Raw genomic sequence first — 14611 nt, forward strand, 5'->3', positions numbered from 1 at the left:
GCAAACTTTCTTATCTGCTCTCTCTCTGCTCTTCTTTTAAGATTCCTTTGTAAGATGTGAAGATAACCTGGTGGGAGCCTCTTTCCCCATTGATAATCAGGGTTTATTCAGTTGGTCTCACTGTCCAGACTGGGCTGCTCCTTTTTTACCATTCCAGGTAAGTTCCTCCTGAAATTGCACTCCCAGGAGAAAAGGGTGACCTTCTCAGAAGGTGGTTTTGCTCCTTGCCAGTGGGAGAACCATCTTTATGAAGCTCTGACTGACCACTGTATCTGGAAAGGAATGCCCAACTCTCCATATCTGTTAGAAGTTTCTTGACCTGCCACCATGAGGTGGCCCCTGTTCCTCCCTCTTCTTCCTTCTGCTCCTCACTTTTCTTTGGGGGTGAGTTTATGTTAAGGAGACCTCTGTGCTTAAAAGAGGGCCTCTTTCTTAAAAGTTTGTACCTGAATTGACCCTAAGGGTGACTGTCTAAATGCAACATGATTTTTCCAAAGCTGAAAACCATTGCTAATGTGGTCATAGAGTAAGTTGTTGGTAGACTTGGATACTCATCTAGCCTCAACAGGTCATCTTCGGGGTCATGTGCTGCCTCACATCTCAGGGAGTCTTGTTCCAAGATAATATTCATACACCTTCTCCAAAATACAGGCTTTGATTTTCCACTCCATTAAAGAACTACTGAAGAATAAATGTCTTCGTGTATTTTGCCAAGTTTGCCACAAGCTGCTTTTTGCATTCAGCTGCCCATGGGTCTTTTTTATTCCCCGCCTGCCTGGCCCCCCATCCCGAGATGCCTGGAAGCCATCATGTTGAATCTCTTTCCATGGAGGTCTGTTTGGCAGACGTCTCTTCTTGCTTCAGCCTGGAATGCCGATTAGCCAGTTTCTTGGAATGATTTTAATCTCTCATCTCTCCAGCCCACCCATTTGAAGTAGCTAGCAGGACCACATTGTCACTGCATGAGCTCACCCTTTCCTTGCTCAAGAACAATGATGATACTTGTCAGTGATTGCAACAGTGGAGGAAAGTGTCGGTACCAGTGTTCCAGTGACTATTTCAAGGATTAATTTTAGCATTTCTAGAAAGAAGTAGTTCAAAAGTCAGGAAAAAAACATGAAAATAAATCTTAAACAAATTTCTAATAGGAAAAAAAACCACATAAACGTATTACAAATCACCCATCTAGCTACGGTTCACTCTTTTATGTCCTTTGCCCTTCTTGTGTCTCCTTGGAAGTCACCACCTTCTGAGGTCTTGGTCAACAGACTTCAGACTCTTCCTGCTCTTTTGCTCCAAGTGCAACTTTCAGGACCACAGCCTGTGGGCAGCTCCTCGGCTCTGCCTGAGGCTCCGAGTAGAGAGAGTCCTTGTGGTTTTGATTGATTTCTCCTCCTGAATTCCACCTTACTTTTTCTTTTCTCCAGTGGAGAGACTCACTGCTTCTTAGAGCTCTTCCCGCCACGGGTGTCGAACTTTTGATGGCTTTTCAGGGGCTGGAGGGAGAGAGCTGTACCTGTAGGAGCTGAGTGGTGAAGAGGAGCAGAGAAGCTTAGAGAGAGGGTGGGAGAAAGGCTCGAGAGGGACAAGAAAGGGGAGAAAAAGCTGTTGATTGGAGGCTGAAATAAGAGCATCACAACAGTTATTTCAGCACTCAGAATAAAGCATGGTGCGTTTGATTACCAGGATTTAGAAAACTGAACTTGTAGTCACTAATGACGTAAGAATAGCTACTAATATTTATGGAGTTTTTATATTTAATATTTAGTATCAGACACCATGCTAGGTGCTCTGAAAACCCTATGGCCTTTTAAAATAGGCCCTTGTTTGATGGTCAGTCATTATCAGAAACTCCAGACTTGCCTACTGGTCCCGTTTGGATTACATTGAACCCCCCTGGCTAATCCAGGATAATGCTCATACTGTAAGGGATTAACAACCTTAATTGACCAACCTTAAAACCTGTACCTGAAGTCTAGCTGGTCTTCTTTTTGTATTTCTTTCAGGGCCCTCCATGGTTTTATGTTTTATTTGTATTCTCTGTCTTGGCTCAATGTCTCAAATTCCTCTTTATTTTTCAAAGTTAAATTCAAGTCATATCCTTTCCATGAAGCATTGGCTACTCTGGTCAACATACTGGCCTCTGCCCATAGCTTGGATAATCTTTGGCATATGGTGTTCAACGTATTTATTAGGCATTATATATTATTTCCTGGGTATTTTCTGTATGTCTTAGCCTTCCGAGGCATATGCTTCTTGAGACAAAGGATATTTTTGTGTCTTTTCTAACATGATGCATTGTTATTAACACTCAATAAATGTTTGTTGATTGGCTGAAGGTGAGTCTATAGAAATATATGAGACACGTGCTTGGTAGGAGAGGTTTCCTCATTTATAATAACCATAAAAAAATCTAGCATACTGAGTATTTTCAATGACCTGGACTTGAAGATCCTTCCTTTCTATACCTCTTCTTTCATCTTAGTCTCCCAGCCTCGTCCCTACCCTGCCGATGCACATCTAGAACCATTTAGTTGTTCAGAAGGCCTTGTGATGACATGCCAGCTGGCCTTTACCTTCTAAAAGTTCTCATATTACAAAATGCATTATTCTCATCCTGTTCTCTTTGCACATTTAAAATCTCTCATTCCAGCTTTGAACAACTAACCCAATTTGAATAATTCATGTGATATTATGAAAGACATAAGGCAATTTTAACCATTCTGATCTTTTATTTTCTAACGAATATCTTATTTAAAAAACTTAAACTGAGGAATTTATGTGGTTTATGAAAACATCCGCCGCCTTCTCACCTTGCCCTTTCTGCTAATGAGTCTCTTGGCACTTCCCATTGAACAGTTCACAGCTCTGCTTTATTGAGAAATGGAACACAGACTTGTTTTAGTGGCCATACTATGATAGAAAAGCAGACTTGAGAAACATAGCCTCCACTCTCAACTCAGAGTGACTTTCTGTTGCTTTAGTTTGCATGTTATATCTCATGTGCTTTCTTCAGCAATTTCTTTCCTGTAAGTATGAATGCACACACACATACACACAGATGCATGTAAATATGTATATATTCATTTTTGGTCAGCCAGTCAACAAACATTTATTATTAACAATAGTGCATCATGTTGGAACATATATATATATGTATATATATGAATGTATATGTACAGAATACACATACACACACACACATACACACACACACACACACACACACAAATTGATGTGATTTTGTTGAGTGGAGATGGGTGAGGTTGGAAAAGGGAGGGGAACGTTAGGGGACACTATATTCCTACCTCTGATTTCCTTCTCTGCATACATGTTGAGGAGTGTTATAGTTTGAACGTGTCCCCTCAAAAATTCAGGTGTTGAAACTTAATGGCCAAAGTGATGGCATTAAGAGGGACCTTTAAGAGGTGGTTAAGTCATGAGGGCTCCTCCCCTCTTGAATGGGATGAAGAGCCTTATAAAAGGGGCTTCCTGCAGTGTTGCCCTTTTGCCTGCCCTTTTGCCTTCCACACTGTGAGGGCACAGCATTCCTTCCTTCAAAGTGCCACAGCTCTCAAGACAAAGAAACAAGCTTGCACCTTGACCTTGATCTTCCTAGCCTCCAGGACTGTGAGAAAATCGATTTCTGTTTTTTACAAATTATCTGTTCTGTGGCATTTTGTTCTAGCAGCACAGATTAAGACAAGGAGGTTAAAGAAGTGGTGTGGGAAGTAGGTTTTGTAAAATGCCATCACACATCTGGACTATTGAGATGCATCCATGGCAACATGAATGATAGAAACCTGATTATGGGAGAAAACTGACCAAAGCTTGGGAACTCCAGCATAGTTGAGAGAGTGTTCTGTTCTTCTGAAGTAGCTCCGAGTGACTCCAAAGCCACATGCATTTGGTTTTAGCTTTGAGTCTGCTACTTTGTGAGTGGAGTGACCTTGGATGGGTCTCTCAGGGTGCCTGGGCTCCATGGTCATCATCTGTAAAATGGGGCTGATAGTACTTACCTTGAAGGGTTAGGAAGAGCACAAGTTTAATGCCTGTTACCTGTTTGATATTAAGTAAGTAGGATACATTGTTTCTGTGACATATTCATGTGATCATACATTCCCAGAATGACTTCATATGCAAAGGGATCTGCTTCAAAGAGGTTGGGGCAATTGACTGTGAAAATGACTATGGAAGACCAAATGTGGTGCTGGATGAATTCCCCATAGACTAAAGGGACAGTTTGGGTTTGAGTTCACTGGATGAGGGCTGTGTGCTTTACTTGACCAGACTAGCCTGCACCTGAGTTGACCTCATGGGTTGCATTGGCTGCTAGTTGAACTGTGACGGTTTTCTGAGATCTTGGTGGCCTCTAATCCCATCTCCAGGTGGACAGAGATGAGCTGAGGCACAGATGTGTTGGCCACTGTTCCTGGCCCTGGGTGATTAGGCTTCCACTGGGACACTGGCTAGAGTGAGAACTTAGCAGCTCATGTGGCTACAGTTGCTTCATTACTGGACGTGCCTTGCTGTTAAAAAAGTAGGAGGGGTTGACTGGTTTCCATAATTGTCTTCTTAGGAGGTATTGAGGAAACTTTAAGTTTAATAAACATTGCTGAGTGTTACATGTAACAAAAAAACAAATCAAGAGAAACTATAGTATATTTTATATACTTACGTATTTTATATTGTGTTTACCTATACATGCAAGCATATACACTCTATAAACATTGTATACGTGTGTGTGTGTGTGTGTAAAATATGTCCCTTTGGAAATTATAATATGCTGTATTTGAAAAGTAGACTGTGATTTGATATGTAAAATGAAAAAACTAACTTTGTTTCATTCCGAGTAACTCAGACAAACCTTCACAAGTAGATACTACAAAGCCTCAAAGGCAGCAGTAAATTCCTCTTGTTGATTTAAATCCCATTAGAGTCCACACTTGTGAAACAAATGTTGAAAATCCTATAGCTGACAAGGCAGATGACTTAAGGGGGCTTTATACCAAAGAGGCTTATAGGAGTTATTCACAGGAGAACTTCCAATTGTAAAAGAGATAAACAAGCTTTGGATATGAGTGGTGTTTAATCTGAGTGTGCAAATGGGCCAAGAAGGGCTCATATTGCAAAACTTACCCAAGAATCTCAGCACTTTAAAACCCTAGTGGTTTTTGCTTCACTGACCAAAGTTTATTATTCTAGTCACTCAGTCTCTGTCTCTCCCTCTTCTTTCGTTCTGATGGTGAAGTGCAATATGGTATCTGCTTTTGGCACCAAATTACAGTTCTAAGCACCTTTAATTTACCCCAGGATACAACTAAAAACTTCTTCATAATGTATTAGAAACAATTACTCTCTTTTAGATTGGCACCCTTTTTCAGGCCAAGGTAAAACACTGCAATTAGAAAAGCGTACTACAAGCAATAGATTAAGATGTCAGGAAAAATATCAAACTGGAACAGTTGTTTTACTTCATAAAGTCTTAGCAGAGCTCTCTCCCAGCATGCCTTGTGTCTTTGTAAAAGTCTTAATATGGACCATATGTGTAAATAGAAGAACTAAATAAAACTTAATAGATCACCTGAGTCAAATTATTGACTAAAACATCTGCTTTAAAGCCAAGTACAAATGTGCTCGTTATAGAACCGGCATGTGATGATGTAGGGTACATGAAGCAAAGAGGATTTCTTAGTTTTGAAATTCTGAAGATGAAACCCAGCTCCACCAGGAAAGGGGCACATATGGGAGAAGACAGGTGGGAGACGAGGGACCGAGCCATCGGAAAGCCTGTGGATTTCTGACATTTGAGTTGTCTGTATGGTGGAACATTTTGATATAAGGAAAATTATGTAACAGTGTTTAAAATCACTATACAGTGTTGGTAACAATGCTTTATTATTTTTATTTTTATTTTTATTTCCTTGAGACAGGGTCTCATTCTGTTGTCCAGGCTGGAGTGCAGTAGTGCTATCACAGCTCACTGCAACCTCAACCTTCTGGGCTCAGATGTTTCTTCCACCTCAGCCTTCCAGGTAGCTGGAGCTACAGGCATGCACCACCGCACCTGGCTAATTTTTCATATATCTTTTTTTGTAGAGATGGGGTTTCATCTTGTCGCCCAGGATGATCTTGAAGTCCTGAAGCATTGCTTTTATACGTTTTCTTTTTTGGGGATCAATGCAAGAACATCCAATTGCAATCCAATTGTAAGTTGGAGTAAAAATAAACATGATGCATGACATAAAAAAAATGCAGTGCAATGTGAAGTCTGGGAGGCCACAGTAGCTTCAAAGTGAGCTTGCTGTCTGCATTCTGAGAGAAGGTAGTACTGTCGTAGAAAGTGTGTGCTCCAGAGCAAACGGTGGGCTTTATTGCTGGTCATTCATTCCTTCATTCATTTACTCACAAATTGTTACTCAGCTCCCACTAAAAGTCACAGTCTTTACTGCACACATAGACTTAGTGATGGCTCCATGCTGTCCTAGATGACATTGAGACTAAGTGGAAAAGGGAAGTCAGCAGACTACATCTCTGTTGTCTAATTTGATGAGACCCTAAGCCACAGCCTTCCATATCTCAAAGGCATTTCTTTGAGATAAGGTGTATTTCTCACACCAAGTCATGTAAAGAACCAACAAGGAATACGTTCTCTCCTCAAGGAGAACTGTATTTTTCACAGGCTTCAAAACTCCCATTTTGCTTAAGCTAGAAGTATCTCTAATGGTGGGATTTCAGGAACAAATGGTATTTTTGTGGATAAAAGGATATTTTCATTAACCTCTAAGATCATTTCAGGAAAACAACTACCAACATGGTTTTAGCAGATTTTTTTTTTGTTTGAATTTAAAAGAGTGTTAAATTATCTATCCATATATGTTTCTGGATGTTTATAAACTGCACATATATACACATAAAAGGATGTGCCCATTAAAAGGAGGATGTGCCCATTAAAAGGTGGGTGTTGAATAATAAGAACACATGGACACAGGGAGGGAAGCATCACACACTGGGGTCTGTGGTGGGGAACTAGGGGAGGGACAGTGAGGGGTGGGGAGTTGGGGAGGGATAACATGGGGAGAAGTGCCAGATATAGGTGATGGGGAGAAAGGCAGCAAACCACATTGCCATGTATTTACCTATGCAACAATCTTGCATGTTCTTCACATGTACTCCAAAACCTAAAACACAATAAAATATATACTAAAAAAAAACAAAACACATTTAAAGCAGAAAATTTATCAACACACTCACATTCAAAGCTATTGGTTAAAACTCTTCAGTATATTGCCATTCAATCTATAATTTCTCACTATGCTTTTAAAAAATATCAATCTATATATTTGCAGGATATATATTTACAAACACATATATTACGTAATCAAATTCCTTTTGTGATTATGTGATCTGCCTAAATATATGTGAGGCTTGACATGAAAGTAAATATAAATACAAATTGTTATTACCAGTTGGATTGTTCTAGGCATAATGATTATCTTAGATTTGGGGATACTTAGTTTACAGAACTTCTCTTTTGTGGATTAACAATTGTAACAGAAAACCAACTGCACCTAGCAGAATCCCTTGTCATAGTCATATCAACATGTAGGGATACAAGTTCTCATTAATGAAAAGTAGAAATAAATACTTGCTTATATTGTTTTTATTTGCTCCACAAATATCACATCAAAATTTCAGGTTCTTTCTCTCTTTTGATTATCTTGGATTTGATGTGTTGACCTTCATCCTCACGCATTTGCGTTTTGGTTACAGGATGGCTGCTGCAGCTTCAGTCACAATACACTGGTCCCTCAGTATCCCTGGGCAACTGATTCAGGACCCCTTGTGGATACCAAAACCTATAGATGGTCAAGATCCTGGTATAAAATGGCATACTATTTGCATATAACCTATGCGCACCCTCCTGTATATTTTCCATAATCTCTAGAATATTTATAATACCTAATTATAGTGTAAATGCTATGTAAATTGTTGTTATACTGCATTGTTTAGAAGACAATGTCAAGAATAAAGTCTGTACCTCTGTAGTACAGATGCAATTTTTTCCACCAGTGCTTTTCATCTGTGGTTGCTTGAATCCATCGATGCAGAACCCACAGATACAGAGGTCCAACTATGTTTATGTTCAGAGGTGAAAAAAGAGCAAGGCACAGTACCTTTATGAGGGAAATAAAACTTTCTCCAGGAGGTCCCAGTAGAATTCTGTCTGCATCCCATTGCATGGTGGGCTTGCCAGAGTTGTATGGCAATCCTACCAAGTCTCTTGAGCATTTCCAGCCTCTGAAGAGGAAGGCTGAGGTTAAGGGAATGGATAATTGCTACCCTGAAAGGTCTATAACTTTAGTAAATTGTGATTGCTGGTACTGATCTACTGTCCTTGGAAATAGTTGAAATGCATAGAAATAAGTAATTTGACCCAATGCTGTCCATTAGAACTTCCTATGATGATGAAAATGTTCGATAATGCATTCTGTTCAACATGATAGCCACTGGCTAATGAGCACTCACTTGAGCGTGCCTTTTGTGACTGAAGTGCAGATTTTAAAATTTAGCTTTAGTGAATTTAAATTTAAGTAGTCATATATTGCAAAGCTAGTGGTTATCATATTGAGCAACACAAGTTTGAGCATTTGAGTAATTGAGGAGAGTAAGGTTGACATTTGGGAAGTCAAGTCCTTTTATGATTATTTTATTAAAAAATCAAAATGTTTATTTCCTGAGGCATATGTGGTTAGTTTGCATTTATTTGTTTTTGCTTCACAAAGTCAACCAGAAGAACGATTTCTCTGCCTAAACACAGATTTCTTGAAAGTTTTTGCTGTAGAGATTGCTCTTTTATAGGTATGAAAATTTCACACTACTGAAATTTTTAAAAAAAATTCTAAACACCCCATTTTCTTTCACAGTACTATTTCAGTGACAGTAGAACAAAATGACTTTTAAAGGGGGTCATCTAACAGTTTGCCTCCTTGTTGTCTGCTGTTGTATAAACTGTAAATGCGTTTTTCCATCATGAAATGGTCCAGTTTCTGAAATGTGTGAGTTTATTTTGGATTTAATTTTATTTCTGGCAAGTTTCATGAGAAAGAAATATCAGAGTAGATCAGGGAACTTTCAGTATCATGAGTCCTTCCAGGCTCTGATTTTCTAGTACGCTTGGGTGTTGGTGAACATTCTGGCAGTGCTCTTTGGCCAAAGCTGGGATGGAATGAACATGGCCAAGCTGGAAGATTTCAGATCTCAAATGTGCTAATAGGAAACATCTCTGGAGTTTGGAAGCCTAGCATCTTGGGTGGTGTCCCGTGGGCTTGGGAGGTGTCGTCCTGTGCTAAGTTGTGTCAGGAGATAGGACATCAACAAGTCAATTTATCTCCCAGTTAGAATGTTCATTTTACTTTTAGGTTTAACAATATCTTTTGCTTTATGTGATATTCAGAACAAAAACAGTGGAATGCTCTAATGAGAAATTCTGTACCTTTTTTTTTCCATTTATTTTATTGCATTTTAGGTTTTGGGGTACATGTGAAGAACATGCAAGATTGTTGCATAGGTACACATGTGGCAGTGTGATTTGCTGCCTTCCTCCCCATCACCTACATCTGGCATTTCTCCCCTTGCTATCTCTCCCCAGCTTCCCACCCCCCACCCTCCCCTATTTCCCCCCAACTGACCCCAGTGTGTAGTGCTCCCCTCCCTGTGTCCATGTGTTCTCATTGTTCAACACCCGCCTATGAGTGAGAACATGCGGTGTTTGATCTTCTGCTCTTCTGTCAGTTTGCTGAGAATGATGGTTTCCAGGTTCATCCATGTCCCTACAAAGGACACAAATTCATCGTTTTTTATAGCTGCATAATATTCCACGGTGTATATGTGCCACATTTTCCCTGTCCAGTCTATCATCGATGGTCATTTGGGTTGGTTCCAGGTCTTTGCTATTGTATACAGTGCTGCAATGGATACTCGTGTGCATGTGTCCTTATAGTAGAACGATTTATAATCCTTTGGATATATACCCAGTAATGGGATTGCTGGGTCAAATGGAATTTCTATTTCTAGGTCCTTGAGGAATCGCCACACTCTCTTCCACAATGGTTGAACTAATTTACACTCCCACCAACAGTGTAAAAATGTTCCTATTTCTCCAAATCCTCTCTAGCATCTGTTGTCTCTAGATTTTTTAATGATCGCCATTCTAACTGGCGTGAGATGGTGTCTCAATGTAGTTTTGATTTGCATTTCTCTGATGACCAGTGATGATGAGCATTTTTTCATGTTTGTTGGCCTCATGTATGTCTTCCTTTGTAAAGTATCTGTTCATATCCTTTGCCCACTTTTGAATGGGCTTGTTTGTTTTTTTCTTGTAAATCTGTTTTAGTTCTTTGTAAATTCTGTATCCAGAAATTCTATACCTTTAAAAGCAACCGTTAAACTAATTCTGGAAAGTTGGGAAGTGTGAGAAGTGCTTACTTTTGGATCAGGCCACAGATGTAGGTGGATTGTGGTTACTGCCACCTAAGTGTCAGACTCATACTACTCAAGGAACTCTGAAGCCTTGGCTCACCAATTCAAACAAGAACTAAGATTTACATCACATCCTGGCTTGAAACACATGGCATACTCAAACATCAACTGAAGTGACTTTAAGAAAAGGCCATTTACAGACATGTGGATAGGATTACGGGAATTAGTAGGAGATAATGAAGCACTGAAGGCCAGCATCAATGGAAATTTATTATGGTGTCTCATTGATACGGTTTGGCTATGTCCCCCCGCAGATCTCATCTTTAACTGTAGTTCCCATAATGCCCATGTGTTGTGGGATGGACCCAGCGGGAGATAATTGAATCATGGGGCCAGTTACCTCCATGCTGTTCTTGTGCTAGTGAGTTAGTTCTCTAGAGATCTGATGGTTTTATAGAGAACTTTTTCTTCTTGGCTCTCATTCCTCTCCTTGCACTTGCCATGTGAAGAAGGATCTGTTTGCTTCCCCTGCACCATGATTGAAGTTTCCTGAGGCCTCTCCAGACATGGTGAACTGTGAGTCAATTAATCCTCTTTCCTCATAAATTATCCAGTCCCAAGTATGTCTTTATTAGCAGCGTGGGAAGGGACTAATCGACTCATCCTGAAAGGGTCTGGTAGAGCTCTGGCTTTGGAAGAGAGGCCGCCAACTGGAGCTACATCCCTGGGTGCAGGAGAAGCAGCCAAGTGAACACACCCTGGCCCTGGAGGAGGGGTGGGAGAATAAATAATACCCTTATGTCTTTCTCCAGTTGCTTTTTTGTTCTTCCCATGTCTCCCATTGCCTGGCACCTCTCAGAAGCCTAAGAGCAAGGGAAGAATGCAACCCATAGAGGATGGAGAATGACCCCTGAGGGTCAAGGAGAATAACTCATGCATTACTGTAATTTATCCAGTGTGGCTCTGTGGGTACAGGCTGCTAATTACTTCCGTATACATTAGCTAATTCCATTCCCACTACAATCCCCATTTTACTAATGAGAAGACAGAAGCTCAGGTTAGTTATGCAAATTTCCTCAAATCTAGAAGCTGGTTAATGATCAATTCAGTAGCCTGAACTGTCCTCAAACTCCCAGTCCAAGCTCTTACCTTTATGCTATGAGAAAGATGTGGAGATTTATCATAAGGAGAAGTAATATAGAAATCAACCTTATGGTATGAAGTATAATCATAATATTGGGAAGAATACCCCTGCCTGACATTTCAGAGACATTATCTAAATTGAATCTCGCCATGTTTTTGGGAGTTAAAAAGGTTAGGTATTGTTAACTTTACCTTACAGATGAAAAATATCAAAGGTTCAGGCCAAATGACTTGCTACAAAACAGTGTCTCAGGGCTGGCATTTGAATATAGGTTTTTTTTTTGTTTGTTTGTTTTTTTGTTTTAATTCTGAATCCATTCGTCAGTCAAATATACCACATTGCTAATTAGAAAATGCTGGCAGCAGGACAGTTTAATTAAATTAAGCCAAAACCCAAAACCAAATAGAAAACAAAAGCCATGTTATGTAGATATTCTGCTGGAGTATTAATATCGGTTTTATCGTATAGATCACTATTTTTAATTTTGTCCATTTTGAAAAGCATACCAACAATGATGGTTCATTGCAAAAGAAGTGAATAATAGATGACTCAAAAACAATAAGGAAAATATTTGAATACATGGGTAGCAATTTCTTTAAAAAGTTAATTAAAAATTTATATGGTATATGAAATGCCAGAGTTAATTCCAAATACAAAGTTAAATATAAATGCTTAATAGACAGAGAGACACCCAAAAGATAATGTGAAGGAAACAGCTGACATTGTTTGGTCTCGTGTTTCCTGGGCACTAGTTGCAATGTAAGGGTTCAGAAAGAGTTTTCTTTTCCTCTGGTAGATACTCAATAATGGATCACTGTGTTGATTTGTAGTTCTAGTTTTAGTTCTTTGAGGAATCTTCAAACTGGCTTCCATAGGGGCTGACCTAATTTGCATTCCAAAAAACAGTGTATTAACCTTCCCTTTTTCTCTGCATCATCACCAACATTGGTTATTTTTTAATAGTAGCTATTCTGACCTTGGAATACTACATAGCCACATGCATGAACGCAATCATGTCCTTTGCAGCAACATGGATGAAGCTGGAAGCCATTATCCTAAGTGAATTAATACAGAAACAGAAAATCAAATACCACATGCTCTCACTTATAAATGGGAACTAAACACTGGGTACACATGGACATAAAGGTGGAAACCATAGACAATGGGGTCTCCAAAGCCAGGAGGGAGGAAGGGGATCAAGGGTTGAAAAACTACCAATTGGGTACTATGCTCACTATTTGGGTGACGTGTCCAATAGAAACCCAAACCTCAGCATTATACAATATATCTGTGTAACAAACCTGCATAGGTATCCTCTGAATCTAAAATAAAAGAAAGAGTTTTCCTACCTAAGACTTGCCACAGCTTTAGCTGGAGGTTACTAGCCACTTCAGAAATGAGAAAACCATGGTGCCTATGGCAGACAGTGTTGTAGCCCAGTAGTAGCCTTCATTATTTTGACTTCAGACTCCATATAGCTAAACCACCCTGGGGTCTTAAAATAATTTCCATCCTGACTTTTAGAATACAGTGAGGAAGAAATTAGCACTTTGTTTTATAGACTTGCTAGATTTCCATAAAGTGAACAATAGTATAGCTGAAAGCAAATAATAAAACATACTGGGAGAATATTTGCAACAAATATGACAGTTAAAGGGTTAAATTTTGTAACAAATGTTTTAACCGATGCATCAGAAACACCATGTTGATAAATGGACAAAGGGATATGAATAAACATTAGAATATGCTTAGTAAACACATTTGAAAAAAATTAAGCTTATTAATAATAAATGCACATTAAAATAATAATGAGATAGCATTTTGCATATTTCAAATGAATAATTGCGGGGTTTTTTGGTTGTTTTTTAGGCCAATACTAGGGAAATTACTAGGCCCTTGGTATGGTGGCAATAGAATTTGTACAGCTTATTTGGAAAAGCAATTTGGCAGCCATTATAAGGAATCATAAAATTTCTACACACTTTGACCCAGCCATCCCACTCCTGGGAATTTATCCTGAGGCAATTATTAAAAAGACAACGAAAGCCATGTGTAGGAAAATGTTAACTGCAGTAACATTTATAATAGTACAAACTGGAAGCCACCTAAAGGTCTCATAACAGGAAGTGATTATGGGTTTGTGTATTAGGTTCTCCAGAGAAACAGAACCAATAGGATGTGTCTGTGTGTGTGTGTGAGTGTGTGTGTGTGTGTGTGTGTGTGTAAAGAGACTTTTTAAAATAAGGAATTGGCTTATGTGACTTTAGAAGCTGAGAAATCCAGGCCCAGGAGAGCTGATGGTATAGGTTCCTTAGAAATCCTTGTTGGAAGTCAGGAGAAGACTGATGTTTAGTTCAAAGACAGTTCGATGGAGAGAATAATTCTTTATTACTCAACCTTGCATTCCATTCAGGCCTTTAGCAGGTTGGGTGATGTTTCTGTACCCTGGGAGGGCATCCTGGTTTACTCAATTTTGCTCACTCTAATATTAGTCTCACCTAGAATCACTCTCAAAGACACATTCAAAAATAATATTTAACCAAATATCTGGGCACCCTGTAGTCCAGTTAAGTTGACACATAAAATTAACTCTCACAGTCTGTATAACCATCCAATTAATTATAAAAGCCATATAGTAGTATGAAATACTAAGGATGTTAATTGAAAAAGGGAAGAAAAAATTTATACTATGCTTTTAATTGCAAAAAGTCCACAAGTAGATTGATATTAAGTATGGAAAAATAAAAACAACAATAATGATCATAACAGGATGGGGAGGTTATGGCTCATGCAGACTCGTGAACATGTGGGCTTTTTGTGGCACTGGCACGTGGCTCAGGGTAAGTGGAGTTCTAGGTGTGTGAAGGGGAGTATCCCAAGATCAAGCTGAATAGAAGATAGAGTTTTGTGAGGAAAAGTGTTTGATACCATCCTAGAGTTTGAACTTTGTTTTTATAGAAAAGCCATTAAAAATGTCATAAGAAG

The 14611-nt window shown here is 39.2% G+C and overlaps 1 protein-coding gene across 1 annotated transcript in view; it reads left to right on the forward strand.

The window, feature by feature from the left end:
• The window catches only part of PID1 (phosphotyrosine interaction domain containing 1), a 244209-nt gene that overhangs the window by 34374 nt on the left and 195224 nt on the right, over positions 1 to 14611 (forward strand). The gene's annotated exons all lie outside the window — the stretch shown is intronic.

Source organism: Sapajus apella, unplaced genomic scaffold, assembly GCF_009761245.1.
Source record: "Sapajus apella isolate SASKATOON/1434 unplaced genomic scaffold, GSC_monkey_1.0 scaffold10, whole genome shotgun sequence".
Classification (NCBI taxonomy): domain Eukaryota; kingdom Metazoa; phylum Chordata; class Mammalia; order Primates; family Cebidae; genus Sapajus; species Sapajus apella.